General features: G+C 37.5%; 1 protein-coding gene across 3 annotated transcripts in view; it reads left to right on the plus strand.

The window, feature by feature from the left end:
- LOC147345978 (uncharacterized) overlaps window positions 1-20,011 on the plus strand; it is a 302,780-nt gene that overhangs the window by 215,290 nt on the left and 67,479 nt on the right. The window contains exon 4 of one of the 3 annotated variants that reach the window (XM_086372891.1): window positions 18,662-18,846. The exons of the other annotated variants lie outside the window; for them this stretch is intronic. The gene's annotated coding sequence lies outside the window, so the exon portion shown is untranslated. Of the gene's footprint in view, window positions 1-18,661; window positions 18,847-20,011 lie in introns of those variants that run through there. 3 annotated transcript variants of the gene reach the window in all.

Below are 20,011 nucleotides of genomic sequence, written 5' to 3' on the forward strand. Positions count from 1 at the left end.
TTTTCAGAGGCACAGTAGGTATACCATGTTTATATTATATGTTCATTTAAAAAGCAATAGGGGCTTCCCTGGTGGTCCAGCAGTTAAGACTTCGCCTTCCAGTGCAGGGGGCACAGGTTCAATCTCTGGTCAGGGAACTGAGACTCCACATGCCTTATGGCCAAAACACCAAAACATAAAATAGAAACAATATTGTAACAGAAACAATAAAGACTAAAAAAATGGTCCACATCAAAGAAAAAACCTTTTAAAAAATAAAAAGTAACTGAACCTTCTCTATGTGTAGAACTTCTTAAAAATTTGCTTATTTTATTTTACTTTTTATTTTTTTTAACTTAACATCACTCATTATCAGAGAAATGCAAATCAAAACCACTATGAGGTACCATTTCACGCCAGTCAGAATGGCTGCGATCCAAAAGTCTACAAGCAATAAATGCTGGAGAGGGTGTGGAGAAAAGGGAACCCTCTTACACTGTTGGTGGGAATGCAAACTAGTACAGCCACTATGGAGAACAGTGTGGCGATTCCTTAAAAAACTGGAAATAGAACTGCCTTATGACCCAGCAATCCCACTGCTGGGCATACACACCAAGGAAACCAGAATTGAAAGAGACACGTGTACCCCAGTGTTCATCGCAGCACTGTTTATAATAGCCAGGACGTGGAAAAATTTGCTTTTATAAAGAACTTTTCGAATCCCTTTACAGCAGGCAGCAAAATACGTTGTGAAGTCCCTTTCCTAAGCCCAGGACTTCTTGGGTCCAAGAGGCATCCACATTTATGTTTCTCCATCTGGAAGAGCAACTCTAAGGCTACCTTCCAAGAGTTTGAAGCAAAAAAAAAAAAAAAAATAGCCCTTCCCCTAATCTTTAGTGTTCTAACTCAGTCATAGTAGAATCTGGCGGTAAGCTCTAGTGTTTACTCACCCTGTTTAAAGTCTTGGGACCCTTCTTGTAAATGGAATTTCTCTGACACCACAACTGTTTCCAAAGAGGTCAAGAATTCTGGGATGCTTCAGGAATAATTAATATGGAGTATTTTCTCCCAGTAGCCAATACTAAGAGCTTATGTTCCACTCTTGTGTTCTCATTTCCTTGTACTGGAGGTCCATAGAGGAGAGTCAATATTCCAATGGGAAACTTGAAAATGGGTGGAGGCAATGGATGCCCCACTTCTGATATGACTAACTTGTTCTGTTGTGTGCTGTGTGCTCAGTCATGTTCAACTCTTTGTGACCCTGTGGACTGTAGTCAGTCAGGCTCCTCTGCCCATGGAATTTTCCAGACAAGAAAACTAGAGTGGGTTGCCACTTCCTTACTCCAGGGTATCTTCCAGACCCAGGGATCAAACCCACATTTCTTGCATCTCCTAGCTTGTTCTACACGTAGGCGAAGGAGGAGAGTGATATATGCTTAGGGTGACTCTGCTCAGTCTCTCCTTTCTGTGTTCACTTTGGCAAAGAACTATTTATATTACCTTTATTTTGCTAGAAGGATCAGGAAACAAGAAAATCTGTCTCAAATGCAAAGTACCTAAGATTTTTCCAGGTAGCTAATATAGAATAGTAACACAAATTCCTTCTTGCTAACTTTAATTTTATTATGTGCCTTTAGTTGGGCATCAGAATGAGCTTGATGCTGTCCACAGTTCACTTATTATCACATTCCATGAGATTATGAAGAGTTTAAAACATAATTGGTGTCATTTCTGCTTTTAGTGATAATTAGATTATGTATTTGTTGTTCTTCTCTTGCTTGATATAAAAATCAGCTTGCTGGCTAGAACCAGTGTTTTCACTCAACTTGATTAAGGGCAAAACTGACTTCTTGTACAATAGTCATGGATATTTCTTCTGTTTGACTCAGATGCGTAAATCTTCTCCACTTAGCAGATGATCTAACCAGCCCTTCCTTCCACTCATGGCAAAATCTTACTGCTTCTTCCACCTTGTTTAATCCCTCAGTCACGTCCAACTCTTTACAACCCCTTGGTCTGCAGCACACCAGACTCCTCTGTCTAAGGGATTTCCCAGGCAAGAATACTGGACTGGGTTGCCATTTCCTTCTCCAGGGGAATCTTCTTGATCCAGGGATCGAACCCGTGTCTCCTGCATTTGTAGGCAGATTTTTTTTTTTTACCACTGAGCCACCAGGGAAGCCTTTTCCACCATGTTACATTCCAAATTTATTTCCTTCTTACTATTGCAGTCAACAAGAATTTTTTTTCCTGGCTTCTAGACCTCTTGTCTTTCTTTCCCTCTCTCTGTCATTCCCTAATATTATAATATTGATTTTTTTCTTACTTTCTTCCAAGGCAATTGCTAATTGCATATATGAATGCTTTCACTGTTTCTTGTATTTCAACGTTCATTTCTCACTAATCTCTTTCAAGTTCCTCATACTAGAACCATGCCTATTTTCTCTTCTTTAAACTTCTCTCTTCTGTCACTCATGCTCAAGTGATCTCATTTTGTTTAAAATAGGCTTCTCATTTATTTCTTTGAATCTTTTCTTTATTAAGCCCTGTTTAGCAAAATATAGAAAAAGAATGAACTTCCTCATCTGTATCTATATGTTGTTGGGTGTACTCTATAGAGTTAACTGAGGAGTTTAAGCTAAATATTTTAAGAATTTTTAACTTGCTAGTCCTAAGTATGTAAAAAATAAGATTCATTGGATAAGTTATGTTGGAAATTTTTCGGTTTTAAATTTATAGGGAAACTTCATAGAACTTTCCTTGTCCCTATTCTCTGATGATATCTGGATAAATCATCATTCTAACCATTGTCCATCACCACCCAGAATCTATGTTATTATTGCTTTTGTGACCTCAAGTCCCAGACCTTGTGTTTTTCTCAAATTTGCCTTGGAGGAAAGCAAGCAAAAAAACAAACACACACACACACACACAATCAATATTATAATGTTAGGGAATGACAGAGAGAGGGAGAAAAAGAGAAGTGGTCTAGAGGCCAGAAAAAAAATTGTGTTATGCTCACAGAATCATAAACTGCAGAGAAAAGGGACAGAGGCTTAAAAAAAAGGAGGAGGAGAAAAGATACAACAAACAGAAGAATACTGATATGGAGAAGAGTAAAGGAGGAAGTGGAAAGAAGGAAGAATAAAACCAACAGAGAGAAAGAGGAAAGCTGGTTGGGGAAACTCTAGATGGGGGAAAAATGCTGAGTTTGCATTTACTGACTTCCAGGGATTTTTCTTTGCTAAAAACTACACGGTCACACGTGGATTAGCTGGCCTGCATGTTACCATCTGCCGAGACACAGTATGTCTTTGTACTCATAGCACAAAAGACTTAATTCTCTTTCTAAGAAACATTTGATTGTATGACAGTCTAATTTATACTTGATGAATCCGCCTTAACATTTAGATAGGTGGTTACTGGCAAACACAATAGAATTTAGGAAAGGAGTAACCAACGCCTAGAAGTCAACCAAACAACAACTATGAATGGAGAAGCACATCTCATCTTAAATGAAAAATAACCTGAATCCAGAGGAACTCCACTGATGAATGACACAGCAAAGGATTGTGTGTGTGTGTGTGTGTGTGTGTGTCGCTCAATCGTGTCCAACACTTGCAACCCCATGGACTATAGTTCACCAGACTCCTGTGCCATGGGATTTTCCAGGCAGGAATACTGGAGTGGGTTGTCATTCCCTTCTCCAGGGGATCTTCCAGAGGAATTCCATTGATGAATGACACCGCAAAGGATTAATGGCTGCTATTCCTGAGAAAATGCCAGTTCCTTTTTCAGACATTGTACGAGTGTAGGAGAATTTAGGTACAAGGCAGTGGGGATGGATGGAAAGAACTAGATAGTGTAAGATTCTTACCAAAGAACCAGATGTTTCAGTTGTTCCTACAGGCTAACATTTCCCTTGAGATGACTGTGATCTCCTGTGGAGCTACAGGGATGACAGTGATTATCTGGCCATACTTATAACTCTCTCTTCTTAGAAGAGTCCCTAATGGCAAAGTATAGGTCAGGAAACTTGCCTTTTAATATTAAAGATAACAGTCACAACCATCAATATAGAGAATTATAGCTTCAAAAGTATATCATCAAATAATATTTTCTTGGCAGCCATGAATCTTTACGGGTTTTCATTTAAAATTGTGAATGGAATTGAATAAGTACTTTAAAGCTCAATGTTTAAATTAGAATTTGTCCTCTGATTTACGGGGGCCATTCTTAGTTTCAAGAATCATAGCCATAATATTCATCATGATTATTTTCCTCATATTTCAAGAAATGTAGAGAAAGAATTGGCATTAAAATTAATTTCCTCTGATTCAAAGTTGAAAATTGGAATATTGAAATGCATCTTTGGCACCTTGTCATTTTGCTAACATTTATTAGTAAGAAAATTAATGTAATATCTCAGGGGACATAATTTTTCATAGATATATAAGCCCTTAAAAGTATATATTTGTATTTGGGTGATATATATATATTGAGTATTTAGTCTTATATATATATATTTGTATTTCCCTGGTCTTCCTGGCATTCACAGGGCTTCCCTGGTGGCTCAGCTGGTAAAGAATCTGCCTGCAATGCGGGAGACCTGGGTTTGATTCCTGGGTTGGGAAGACACCCTGGAGAAGAGAAAGGCTATTCACCCCAGTATTCTGGCCTGGAGAATTCCATGGACTACATACAGTCCATGGGGTCGCAGAGTCGAACATGCCTGAGCAACTTTCACTTTCACTTTCTTTCATATATTTGTGCAAGATATATATATATACACCAGAGGCCCCAAACTTCAGAATCTAATGCCTGATGATCTGAGGTGGGGCTGATGTAAAAATAGTAGAAATAAAGTGTAAAATAAATGTAATGTACTTGAATCATCCTGAAACCATCTCCACCCCACCCCCACCCACCCCAGTCTGTGGAAGAATTGCCTTCCACAAAACTGGTCCCTGATGCTAAAAAGGTTAGGGACAGCAGATATATAGCAAATGCTTATATATAGAAGAGTAACTTAAAGTATAGACTATAACTAGTAGGAGTTCCTTTGAAATCCCATCAGTATGATGGTTACAGTGACATTGTTTTCATAATTATTAATGGTTTGTAATATTACCAGCCATTTTAAACAGCAAATGTAATAATGCTTCATAAATAAGAGCTTGCAGCAGAAGTTGAGGGCAGGTTTGCTTAGAATGCTGCCACCTTCAGGAAATTTTACCTTATGATAATCTGTGTACATGATATTGAGGAACATACTCCTGTGTAAGAAGCATTAAATGTTCTCTGTGTTCAAATTATAATTTTCCTTTACCTGATAACAGAATGTTGAATAGTACTGCTTATATAAAAAAATTCTATTTTGGAAATCATTTGAAATGGGCTATGTTACTCTATTAAGAAAAAGGAATCATTTTTACTAATAAAAATATAACATGAATTTTACATACTTTAAAATTTTATCCCTGACTTAGCAAAATACATACATTAGTCCAAATGGTTTTATAAATAACTACATAATATTCCTGCTTTAAAGGGATTAAATGATAAAACAGTTTACTTACAATTTCTTATGCCTTTAATCATGTAGCTACTAATATAGTTATGCTTCATTAACTCCATAAGATGTGCTGAAGAAAATTATGCTGTTATTTCAAAAATCATCTTTCATGCAATACTGGGTTGAAATATTATTAATTATTTTGAAATATGTTCATGGTCATAGCTCACTACAGTGTAAATCTACCTAAATCTAAGGACTTACAGAATTTTGTAATTGACAATAAACTCCTTAGATTTCCTCAATTCTTACCATGTTTTGAAGACTAAAATCACAGATAAATAATAATGAAAAGGCATTTTTTAAAAACATCTTTCTGTGTATAATAACAATCATATTTATGTTTCTGTGGAAGTAGCCTTCTTCCAAAATACTCATTCCTATATAAGAGATATTATCTTATTCTTTTTCAACAAAAAGAACAAATATTAGCCAAAAAGTTCATTCAGGATTTTTCATAAGATGTTATGGGAAAACCTGAATGAACTTTTTGGCCAACTAAGTATTTAATCACTGAAATGATACACTTATTACAAAAGTTAACCATTGTCTCCACTTCACCTCTAAACCCCTCTCTATCTCTTTCCTAAGTATCTTTCTCTTCAATGATATTGATAGAAACAAGATGCATATACACAGATGCACACATTCACACACATACTCATGCACATACATATATGTATACATGCATGTATAAATTTTATTTTTGTTTTAATTTTTGTAAAAATTGGATCATATTTTATAAACATAATACTTGAAATAGACTGTATCACTTAGCAACATATTGGAGATACCCACTCAGATTATTAGGTATTGATAGATTAATTCATTCACATTCATGACTATACAATATTTTATACACACAGAAGAATTATTCTTTATTCAATAATTTTGGTTTTGATTTTTGATTTTTAAATTATCATACAGTATAATTGATTGGTGGGGTGTACAGTTTTTGAATTTTAGATTTGTGTAAAACTGAAATTTACCAGGTTACATCAGATTTCAGAACAATTTCATCACCTTCAAAAACTCTCATGCTTTCCTTTTGTAGTCACATGCTTCCTGTGTGGGCTTCCCAGGGGGGGCGAGTGGTAAAGAAGCAATGCAGGAAACATAATGAGAAGTGGTTCGATCTTTGGGACAGGAAGGTCACCTGGAGAAGGAAATGGTAACCCACTCCAGTATCCCTGCCTAGAGAATCCCATGGACAGAGGAGCCTGGTGAGCTTCAGTCCACGGGGTCGCGAAGAGTCAACCAAAGAGTATGCATGCTTGAGCCTTGCTTCCTGCATCCTAACTCTTTGAAACCATTGAACTGTTCTCAAACTGATAGTTTAGTTTTTTGGAAAATATTGTATACATGGAGTCATTAATATACACCCTTTGAGACTACAAAAGCTAAAGTGTGATGATTTCTTTCACTTAGCACAATGTCATTGAGGTTCAGCCAAGCTGTAGAGTTTATCAGTAGTTTGTTCCTTTGACGTGAATTTACAGAAGTTTATTTATCCATTAGAAATTGATGGAGTCTTTGGTTGATGGAGTTTTTGATTATTATGAATAAAGATGCTGAATAAACATTCAGGTACAGGTCTTTCAGTGTGAAAATAATTTTTATTTCTCTCTAGTAAAGGATTAATTTTGAAGAAATTGCCCAACTTTTCCAAACTGGCTATACCATTTTGTATTCCAGGAAGCAATATATAAGTGTTCCAGTAGCTCCACAACTTTACCAGCACTTGATGTTGTCGGTATTTTTTATTTTAGTTGTTCCAATAGTTTTGTAGTAGAATTTTACCTTGGTTTTAATTTGCATTTACATAATAGCTAGTGATGGGACTTCCCTGATAGCTCAGGTGGTAAGGAGTCTTCCTGCAATACAAGAGACCCGGGTTTGATCCCTGGGTCAAGAAGGTCCCTTAGAGAAGGAAATGGCAACCACTCCAGTATTCTTGTCTGGAAAATCCCATGGATGGAGGAGTCTGGTGGGCTACAGTCCACGGGGTAGTGATATTGATATTGGATATTGATATATTGATATTAATGGCTAGTGATATTGATTATCTTTCCAAGTGCTGTTTGCTATCTGTAGATCCTCTTTGGTGAAGTGTCTGTTTAATTTTTTTGTACATCTTTATATAGGTTTTTAAGTTTTCTTACTGTTGAATTTTAAGAGTTTGTCATATAGTCATGATATAGGTAATTTATTGTATATGTGATTTTGCAAACATTATCTCCCAGGTTGTAGCTTGCCTTTTGATTTTCTTAATAATGTCTTAAACAAAACAAACATTTTTAATTTGGACGAAGTTCAATTCATCCTTTTTTTCTTGAATAGATTGAGTTTTTTGTGTCACTTCTAAGAACATTTTACCTAACTCTGGGTCACAAAGATTAAAAAAATTTTTTTCTAAGTACTCTAAGATTTAAATCTAGGTATATGATCCTGAAAGATGATGCTGTTAAAGTGCTGCCCTCAATATGCCAGCAAATTTGGAAAACTCAGCAGTGGCCACAGGACTGGAAAAGGTCTGTTTTCATTCCAATCCCAAAGAAAGGCAATGTCAAAGAATGCTCAAACTACCACACAATTGCACTCATCTCACACGCTAGTAAAGTAATGCTCAAAATTCTCCAAGCCAAGCTCTAGCAATATGTGAACCGTGAACTTCCAGATGTTCAACCTGGTTTTAGAAAAGGCAGAAGAACCAGAGATCAAATTGCCAACATCCGCTGGATCATGGAAAAAGCAAGAGAGTTCCAGAAAAACATCTATTTCTGCTTTATTGACTATGCCAAAGCCTTTGACTGTGTGGATCACAATAAACTGTGGAAAATTCTGAAAGAGATGGGAATACCAGACCACTTCCCCTGCCTCTTGAGAAACCTATATGCAGGTCAGGAAGCAACAGTTAGAACTGGACATGGAACAACAGACTGGTTCCAAATAGGAAAAGAAGTACGTCAAGGCTGTATATTGTCACCCTGCTTATTTAACTTATATGCAGAGTACATCATGAGAAACGCTGGGCTGGAAGAAGCACAAGCTGGAATCAAGATTGCCGGGAGAAATATCAATAACCTCAGATATGCAGACGACACCACATTTATGGCAGAAAGTGAAGAGGAACTAAAAAGCCTGTTGATAAAAGTGAAAGAGGAGAGTGAAAAAGTTGGCTTAAAGCTCAACATTCAGAAAACGAACATCATGGCATCTGGTCCCATCGGTTCATGGGAAATAGATGGGGAAACAGTGGAAACAGTGGCAGACTTTATTTTTGGGGGCTCCAGAATCACTGCAGATGGTGACTGCAGCCATGAAATTAAAAGACGCTTACTCCTTGGAAGGAAAGTTATGACCAACCTAGACAGCATATTCAAAAGCAGAGACATTACTTTCCCAACAAAGGTCTGTCTAGTCAAGGCTATGGCTTTTCCAGTGGTCATGTATGGATGTGAGAGTTGAACTGTGAAGAAGGCTGAGCGCTGAAGAATTGATGCTTTTGAACTGTGCTGTTGGAGAAGACTCTTGAGAGTCCCTTGGACTGCAAGGAGATCCAACCAGTCCATTCTGAAGGAGATCAGCCCTGGGATTTCTTTGGAAGGAATGATGCTAAAGCTGAAACTCCAGTACTTTGGCCACCTCATGCGAAGAGTTGACTCATTGGAAAAGACTCTGATGCTGGGAGGGATTGGGGGCAGGAGGAAAAGGGGATGACAGAGGATGAGATGGCTGGACGGTGTCACCGACTTGATGGACGTGAGTGTGAGTGAACTCCGGGAGATGGTGATGGACAGGGAGGCCTAGCGTGCTGTGATTCATGGGGTTGCAAAGAGTCAGACACGACTGAGCAACTGAACTGAACTGAACGGATATGATCCTTGGCATAATGTATAAGATGTAGGTTGAAGTTCATTTTCTTACCTATAGCTGTCCCATTGTTCTAGCATCATTTCTTGAAAAGATTAACATTTTTTCCAATGAATGACTTTTGCACTGTTGTGCATCTAGTTTTAATTTACATATTTAAGTGTGTATATACACATGTTATTAAAGATGTACACATATTATTGGGCGTCCCTGGTAGCTTAGATGGTAAAGAATCTGCCTGCAATTCAGGAGACCCTGAGTCAGGAAGATCTCCTGGAGAAGAGAATGACTACCCACTCCAGTATTCTTGCCTAGAAAATTCCATGGATAGAGGAGCCTGGTGGGCTAAAGTCCATGGGGGTGCAAAGAGTTGGACACAACTGAGCAACTGTGGTGTTGGAGAAGACTCTTGAGAGCCCCTTGGACTGCAAGGAGATCCAACCAGTCCATCCTAAAGGAGACCAGTCCTGAGTGTTCATTGGAAGGACTGATGCTGAGGCTGAAACTCCAGTACTTTGGCCACCTCATGCAAAGAGTTGACTCATTGGAAAAGACTCTGATGCTGGGAGGGATTGGGGGCAGGAGGAAAAGGGGATGACAGAGGATGAGATGGCTGGATGGCATCACTGACTCAATGGACATGAGTTTGAGTGAGGTCTGGGAGTTTGTGATGGACAGGGAGGCCTGGTGTGCTGCGATTCATGGGGTCACAAAGAGTCGGACACGACTGAGCAACTGAACTGAACTGAACTGAGCAACTAACATTTTCACTTCACTACATATTTTATTGCAAAGGAGGGTGTAAAAAAAAAAATCCTGGTACATATATCCAAAGTTTGTATTTGTGATGGATTGGTTGTAAAGTGAAATTTCCTAATCAAATGGGAGAAATTTTAAAATTTAATAGGTATTAATTAGATGATGTTATATCAATTCACATACCTATCAGGAATGAGAGAGAATTCCATTACCTGCACATCCTTTTCATTGTTTTGAAAGTTTGAATCACCTATGTCGGCCCATTTGACAGCTGAAAGGGCCATCAGTGGCCCTTTGTGTTTATGTTATGTTTATAAACATAACACAAATGTTTATGTCATTTGCGGCTTAAATGGTAATCTCTCTGATTTTAATGAAGTTGAGGTTTAATGTTTTTATTGGCCATTTGCATTTTTCTTTCTGAGAACTCTGTTCACATCTGCAATGAATGAGCTTTGTAACTGTACAGTGACAGGAAGTGGTTGTGATTTTTTTTTTTAATTTTATTTTATTTTTAAACTTTACATAATTGTATTAGTTTTGCCAAATATCAAAATGTGGTTGTGATTTTGAAGAGAATCATTTTACCTCTGAGCCCAAGTGTGCTTCTTTGTAAAACTGTAGAAATACTTTCCCCATTCAATTACTGGGAGATTTACATGAAAATCACGTATAGGAAATCACTACTTGCTCAACATATAAAAATAAAAGTATTTAATTGGACTATGATGGATTTTTATTCCAGTTATTAAGATCTCCTTTATTAGAATTTAATCTCTATGTCACACTGACCTTATGGGGTTAAGTATTTATTTCATTTCAATTAACACATGTAGGAAATTTACTTATACATACAAATTTACCTTCATTTAAGAGATGGATGTTCAAAAAGAAAACGGAGACTATTGATTTACATACAGCAAGATACCAAAGGGGGTCAGGGCATGGAAGTAAGCTGTTGACTCGAAATGAATTTTGGTTTCTTTACTTATTTATGTGAAACCTTGGGGGAAGTTATCTGAACTCCTTCAACCTTGATTTCTTATTTATGAAATGGGGGGACTATTATGTGCTTCAGTTTTTGTGAAGATTAAATGAGATAAGGAACACAAAGTTCTTAGAAGAGTGTCTAGCATTGAAAATTTCAAAACAAATGTGTCTACAGCCATTTTCTGCATTATATTCAATTGGTTATAGAAAAATGAATGATCTAGGAGCCTTGTTTTGTACATAGTCTACAGCCAACCGTTAAACATTGGATTACAGCTATTTAAGGACTGTGCTTGTTTCGTCTGACCTGGTAACCTTTGCAAGTGCTGATACCTTCTAAAGGCAGAATATGTGCGTACATGTACACATACATCAGGTATGCAGAGGTAGCTCACTTTTTAAGACAATTTAAACGTTTTGATTTAATTCTTTACTCATAAAAGTATCTTCTGTTTTATAAGCAAAGGGAAGAAGCATAAAGTCCCAATTCCAGTTGGTCATACTCTGTAAAATACTTTGCAACTTGATTTTTAAAAACTGTATTCATAGGGTAATAAGGATATATATATGAAAACAAAGATTCCTCAAGAGAAGGACAAATTGATGGATACAAGAGCTAAACACTTTTTACTATGCATGGCCTGGAACTTTTTTTTTTTAATCTTGATTGCTTGCTAGGTTTCACGGATATTTTAGGTCTTTTTTTTTTTTTTTAACCTTGTTAATCATGTTTGTTTTGGTGTTATGCTTGTGTGTGTCCCTGGGTCTCTATTTCAGTGAGTCATTTCTTAATCAACCATAAAATTATTCAATAGCCTTGACAATATGGACCTTTGTTGGCAAATTCAAAAGGCATAGTAAGATGTAATAATTTTTATATGGTGATTTTGTAGCCCTTGACTGACTTTCTTAGTATTTATAACCTTTTTTTTTTCTGATGCCTTATGACTTTTACACACAGTCATGCCATCTGTGAAGAAAAATCATTTTTACTTCTCTTTTTCCAAACTTCAGGCTTTGTATTTATCTCAAAAATTATTGGTCAAAAGAAACCAGGCACCCAACAGTATAGACTTTATAATTTTACTCATACTGAGCTGATGCAAAGAATATGCAAAATTAATTTTTGATGTTAGAAATCAGAAAAATCCTGGCTATTGGAAAGTGGTATGGAGAAATTTTCTAGAATGACAGACATGTTCTTCTATACCTCAATCTGGATGTTGGTTAACTGGGTACTGTTTCAAAATTCATTGAACTGCACAGTAAGGATTTATGCATTCTCCTCTATGTAACCTACAGGGCAAACAATATTACATTTTGGGTGTATATTTGTTTCTCGTGGGGGAGATATTGGAGTAGTAAAGATTAAGGTAAAGCCCTCCACATAGTTCATTTTGACTCAGGACTCTATCTTTGACTGACTGGGAACAGCAACCCCAAATCTAAACCATGAAACACCCTGTTGGCTGCTATAGTTGAAGATTTATTTTATATTTTTAGATAATTAAACATCCACGTTTAACTATCTAAAACGTGTACACCCATGGCAGATTCATGTTGATGTAGGGCAAAACCAGTACAATATTGTAAAGTAATTAGCCTCCAATTAAAATAAATTTATATTAAAAAAAAAAATCCAGTAACCAACTATAGAAGGACAAATGATCATCTCTACTGGAATAAGAGAGGATGAACCGTTTTGACTTGAAATTTTGTCCAATATCAAGGTCCTAATGAAAATAAAAGACTCAATTATAATACTTTTAAAATTTAGGACTCATTATGTATGGATGTGAGAGTTGGACTGTGAAGAAGGCTGAGCACTGAAGAATTGATGCTTTTGAACTGTGGTGTTGGAGAAGACTCTTGAGAGTCCCTTGGACTCCAAGGAGATCCAACCAGTCCATTCTGAAGATCAGCCCTGGGATTTCTTTGGAAGGAATGATGCTAAAGCTGAAACTCCAGTACTTTGGCCACCTCATGTGAAGAGTTGACTCGTTGGAAAAGACTCTGATGCTGGGAGGGATTGGGGGCAAGAGGAGAAGGGGACAACAGAGGATGAGGTGGCTGGATGGCATCACTGACTCGATGGACGTGAGTCTGAGTGAAGTCCGGGAGTTTGTGATGGACAGGGAGGCCTGGCGTGCTGCAATTCATGGGGTCGCAAAGAGTCGGACACGACTGAGTGACTGATCTGATTTGATCTGATCTGATATACAAATATAAATTGATACATTTGATTATTTTTTGTAATTTGCATAAACGGAGATTACTTTAAAATCACATGGTGGTAAGCAGGCAGTTGCTACATCCATTTGCAAGTAACATAAATAGGTTGGAGACAGAATATAATTATGTGTGTTTATAAGTGTAAAACATCTAAATGCGGTTGAATAAAATATATACTCAGCGCAGCTCAATGTGCATTCTTTCTCTTGGAATAAGTAAAGTGTGTGAAGTAAGTAAAACAACTGTGAGTTACTCTAGTTGAACATTAAGCTGAGTATAAGGGCCCAGTCCCTGATAAGAGAAGAATGTGGATCTGTTTTTCAGAGTGAGAACTGTTAAGGAGGTGCAGTTAGCTTTGTCAATAGGAACTGTAAATAGCAAATGAAACAGAAAAACAGTGATGAGTTCTAGAACATTTGTTTCAATCTTCTACTTCCACTTTATTTGCCTACAAATTTCCAAAGGTATTAGTTTAAGAATAATGAAATGGAAAAATACATTCCATCTTTTAAAATTTGAAATAAAAGTTTTTAAACATTCTTGTAAAAATATCTGATACATAGATATAAATTTGAGTTAAGAGGAAATCATATTCTTCTTTCCTTAAACCAATAGACACACGACGTCATAAGGGTGCCTAACTTCCTATCCTCCTGGCTTTGGACCTGTACAGCCACCCTTTCTGCTGCTCATACGGAATTGTTGCAAAGACTTGAGACTTGAGACTTGAGGAGTCTCTAAAATCCTGGGACATCCGAGATGCCTTGGAAATTCCTCTTGTCCCTTATCTTGGAATTATCTCTTAAGAGTTATGGGTCACTTTGGGCTTTATTATTCCTCAGCCTCTGTGGAATCCTTTTAACAGGAAGCTGGGGGTGGAGGGTGGAAGTCTAGTTAAGCAAAAATCTTTTGAAACCTTGATATGGGAAGATGATATGGTCAAGTTGTGCTTTGTCAAGAATTTGGAACTTCTGGGTTTAGAAAATATGCTTAAAATGTGCCTAAGTGTCAAGGGAGAAAATATTTGGAGACTCATTTTGTTTCAAAAACTACCCTCAAATTATGCGGGTGCAGTTCAGAGGAGTCAATAAAGCTTTCTAGGCTATTGAATAAACAGACCAGGGCAAGGATTTAAATCTAATAGTCCCTACTCATTAAAAAAAAAAAAGCATCAGTATTCTTTAAACATGTCTAATAAAATGTGTTTAGACAAAGTGTTTTATGAGAAAAATTAGCAATCTGACGCCCATTCCTTATGACCTGCCTACCAGGGGCAACCCACTTGCAAGTCTGCTTCTTCTAGGATTTCTTTCAAATTTTAAATATACTCTTAAGTTTAAAAATTGAGGTACAATCCATTAAATTCCTTTATGGAATATGACATGATCATTTAGCTCTTTTTAAAACCAACAAATGGAAAAACAAAACAAAACAACACTCTGGTTTTGATACAGACGTTCCTCTCTCAACGCATGGTCCCAGGGCAGCTCTGCCGTCATTTGGGCTAAGAGGAAAATCCAGAGCTTCCATTGTCCTGCCTGTAGTGTTCACAGCTGAATTGCACAGCACACTATGATCACAGTTCCTTTGTGTGTGTGCAGTTTTCCATTTTCCTTGGAGTTTGTTAGCAGTCATTTCACTGCTTAGATTTCTATGTACTTTTCATTAAATAATTCCCAGTACTTTCACAGAGCTCTGAAAACTTAGATAATCATTTACCTGGGTGAATGAAAACAGCTTTCTTTGTTTATTTGTTCAGTTTTTTTTTTTTTTTTTTTAAGCTTCCCTTTTAGGGTATACTCTCTCAGCTCCAGTTTGACCTGCTGTCCTTATCATATCAGCTTTAGGGCTCCACTTCTCTCTTAGTCTTAGCATTTTCTATTCCTTTCTCTTTTGCTGAATCTCTTGTTCCCCAGGTCTCATCTCTTGTTCCAGGTCTCATCTTTTTGCTTCTTAATTTATTCCTTGAAGAGAGCAGCTTCTGAGAAAAGGCACACTGGAAATCATCATTTTGAGACTTGACCTTATGGAAACGTCTTTATTTTACTCTTACACTTAATTGATTGTATAACTAGATATAGAATTCTAGGTAACAAATTAATTCCCCTTCGAATTTCAAATATATTGCTCCATTATCTTCTGGCTTCCAAGATTGTTGTTCAAAATTTTATTTAGTGGGATTTTGGCAAAGAGAATACATATTTGTGTTGTCAGTGATATTTAATCCTCTTTATTACACCACACTGATTTCTTATTCTCTCAAATATTTTCGATCTGTTCATGCATGCCTGATTTATTTTTTTAAAAAGGGCAAAACGTAAAGCATTGATTTGTACTTTCAGTATGTTATTATAACATGAATAATAATTTGTAAAAAATGAAAACAAGTTTTGATAGGGCAGTGTTACAATACAGTTGAAAAAGAAAGTAAAGAGATCAGGAGAGTTCCAGAAAATATCAGAACTTTGGCATTATTGAATCTTTTATAACCTTTCTGATTGAGTAGCTATTCCTTTTTTTATTGCCCTTAAATTTAAGATGGAAGCCTAAAAATTGTTTAGCCAGTTCCATAGTTTTGTTCCGATGTTACTGGAACTTTCTAAAACTCAGATTCTTTAAAGACTAATGATAGACATGTGTTACAGAAAGAGTTACATTGTAAAATCCTTAGTTACGCTTCACCTATGAAACATCATCTTTAGTAATATATCTCTGACATTGAAATCATACCCTTTATGTTTATCTTTGAGCCTTGTAACTGTTCATGAATTCAATTAGCTTAAATCCACAAGCATCAGATTGAATGTAAAGAAATATAGCTTCCGATAGGTCTAGCAATTTCTATTTCTATCTCAACCATAAAGTTTGAAACGTAAGCTTCTTATCTCTCACATTAGCACTTTTCTTTTTTTTATCAGTTCAGTTCAGTCGCTCAGTCGTGTCCGACTCTTTGCGACCCCATGAATCGAAGCACGCCAGGCCTCCCTGTCCATCACCAACTCCCGGAGTTCACTCAGACTCCCGTCCATCGAGTCAGTGATGCCATCCAGCCATCTCATCCTCTGTCGTCCCCGTCTCCACCTGCCCCCAATCCCTCCCAGCATCAGAGTCTTTTCCAATGAGTCAACTCTTCGCATGAGGTGGCCAAAGTACTGGAGTTTCAGCTTTAGCATCATTCCTTCCAAAGAAATCCCAGGGCTGATCTCCTTCAGAATGGACTGGTCGGATCTCCTTGCACTCCAAGGGACTCTCAACAGTCTTCTCCAACACCACAGTTCAAAAGCATCAATTCTTTGGCACTCAGCCTTCTTCACAGTCCAACTCTCACATCCATACAAGACCACAGGAAAAACCATGGCCTTGACTAGATGGACCTTTGTTGGCAAAGTAATGTCTCTGCTTTTGAATATGCTATCTAGGTTGGTCATAACTTTCCTTCCAAGGAGTAAGCGTCTTTTAATTTCATGGCTGCAGTCACCATCTGCAGTGATTTTGGAGCCCAGAAAAATAAAGTCTGACACTGTTTCCCCTGTTTCCCCATCTATTTCCCATGAAGTGATGGGACCGGATGCCATGATCTTCGTTTTCTGAATGTTGAGCTTTAAGCCAACTTTTTCAATCTCCACTTTCACTTTCATAAGAGGCTTTTTAGTTCCTCTTCACTTTCTGCCATAAGGGTGATGTCATCTGCATATCTGAGCTTACGGATATTTCTCCCGGCAATCTTGATTCCAGCTTGTGTTTCTTCCAGTCCAGCGTTTCTCATGATGTACTCTGCATATAAGTTAAATAAGCAGGGTGACAATATACAGCCTTGACGTACTTCTTTTCCTATTTGGAACCAGTCTGTTGTTCCATGTCCAGTTCTAACTGTTGCTTCCTGACCTGCATACAGGTTTCTCAAGAGGCAGGTCAGGTGGTCTGGTATTCCCATCTCTTTCAGAATTTCCCACAGTTTATTGTGATCCACACAGTCAAAGGCTTTGGCATAGTCAATAAAGCAGAAATAGATGTTTTTCTGAAACTCTCTTAATTCTGAATTAAGAGAGTCATGATGAAGAATGATGAAAGAGGATGACATTGGATCAAGAATCAGGAGATCCAACACAAGAGAGAAGAAAATGCTCAGGATGCTGGTGAAAGAAAGACCCAATATGATAACTGAATATCCAGCCTTAAGAGCAAACTATTCAGGTCAGAGGAGGCTAGAGAACTCTGGTGGGTTTGTCTCCAAGGATTTGTATGGATTAGTGATATATTTGAATGATTTGCATTTCTCCCAGAGATTTCAGGCATGGAAAGTACATACAAATGTCAGTAAACAAAGTAGAGAAAAACATGAGATATCAAGCTGTACAAACGTTAAGCTCAGTGTAGAGAACATATATTAGGGTTGACTGTGCATGGTAGACCTAATGGCAACGTGGTTTAAATTTGAATGTAGCAAAGTTGGACATTGTTCCTATGACCTTAAAAATGTAGTCAAGCTTCAGAAGAAATAGTTCATGGTCCTCCTTTGCTTAGATCTTATGTTTTGTGTTCTCTCTGGCCGGCATCACTTTGCCAACAAAAGGTCCATATTGTCAAAGCTATGGTTTTTTTCAGTAGTCATGTACAGATGAACTGGACCATAAAGAAGGCTGAACACTGAAGAATTGATGCTTTCAAACAGTGGTGCTAGAGAAGACTCTTGAGAGTCCCTTGGGTAGCAAGGAGATCAAACCAGTCAATCCTAAGGGAAATCGACCCTGGATATTCATTGGAAGGACTGATGCTGAAGCTAAAGCTCCAATATTTTGGCCACCTGATGTGAAAAGTCAAGTCATTGGAAAAGACCCTGATTCTGGGAAAAACTGAGGACAGGAGGGGAAGGGGGCAACAGAGGATGTGATGGTTGGATGGCATCACCAACTCAATGGACATGAGTTTGAGCGAACTCCAGGAGATAGTGAAGGATAGGGAAGCCTTGTGTGCTGTAGTTTGTGGGGTCACAAAGAGTTGAAAATGACTTAGTGACTGAACAACAGCAACAACTGCCCAGCATACTTTTCCACAGGAAAATTGATTGATTCACTGTTTTAATCATGGAGGTCCTTGCTCAAACATCACTTCTGTAATCAATCTACTGAAAATAGCACCTGCAATCACCTCCTCTGCTTCACTCTCTTCATAGGACATATCAATTCCTAAAATTACTCTATTTAAAAAACTTTTTATTTTCTGTCTGCTTCTCTGCTGTGTCCCAACACTTAGAACATGATCTGGCATATGATAGATGCTCAAGAAAGGCTGTGGAATGAGGAAACCCAGTGGATGGTGAGCTCCTGGAAGCAGAGAATGCCTTGTTCACCTCTGTATCTTCAACACTTCACCAAGTGTTTGTAGTTCTAGGCATTCCAGGAATCTGTGGCAAATGAATGAATGAATGGAATCAAGGGTGAGCCATTCTCTTACAGTGTGTAATAGAAGTATTATGTTGTAACCTTTGGAGTGTTTGCATGATTAAAGAGAAGTCCTCTGGGCAGTAGAATTCAGGATGACTGATGGAATACATTTGTCCTCCTCTGTGGGGGATCTGAGAGGCAAGATCTGATGATGTGTGTGTGCTATGTTCCCTCACCGCCAAGACAGTGAGTAAATTCAAATGAGCATGATTACTAACAGGGTTAAAAGGGGATAAGTACAGCCCAGGGTCAATGTCAGTTTGCAGTCCCTTTGGAGTTCTGTCTGTGAGAGGTACTCTACTTCTTCCCTCTCTTTTCTGTATTTGTAGATATTCATGGTTTATACAAAGCTGGCAAAAAAAAAAAAAAAGAAAGAAAGAATTTTATACATTATCTATGAATAATGTAACCAGAATCCTACTGATTTTTCTTAAAGTAATATGAAAAGGGATGACTACTTTAAGAAGTGGACTATCCCCTGAAAGTATAAAGAAGTACAGACAAGCTGTGGGGATACAAACAGGTGTGAAATAGTGAACGAGGGACCAGGGGTGGTCGGGGGGGGGGACGGGCCAGTGTTGGCATTCTTACTTCTCTGTCTATAAACATCTCGTAATAAGTTAGTTTTATATTTCTATTAGCTAAACATATTTTCGTTGGCCTTCTTGATAAAGATATTTATGTAACTTTTTTCAGGAATCATGAAAAGAGGAAAAAAGAATCCAAATTCATTGAGATTTAAGAAAACATGGACTGAAAGAGCACTCCAGTGAGCATTTTGATGTTTCTAAGAGCTGAGGGTATGTTCCGCCTTTGATCCGGGGGCTCCACTTTGAATCAGCAATGCTGGCAAAACAAGGAATGTAGTTGCCTGTTGGGCTGAAGGCAAGATCCTACCTGTCGTCTCTGGGAACCTTAGCTATGTGGTCTGACTTTCTGATTCAAATAAATTGGATGAGTGAGAAAGAGCTCAGAAATCAGAAGGATTCCCAACCTGGATGTACTAAAGGGTTTTACATATATATATATATGCACACATACATGTACATATGTGTGTATATATACATGAAGAGAGAAAAGCAAAGATAATTTAAATATTCTAAAGTAATCTAATTTAGATGAAGCTCTCCTCATTTACATCAAAATATTTATCACTCTG

Source organism: Bos grunniens, chromosome 24 (genome assembly GCF_055505025.1).
Source record: "Bos grunniens cultivar Pamir isolate PY7600 chromosome 24, Bosgru_T2T1.0, whole genome shotgun sequence".
NCBI classification, from domain to species: Eukaryota; Metazoa; Chordata; class Mammalia; order Artiodactyla; family Bovidae; genus Bos; species Bos grunniens.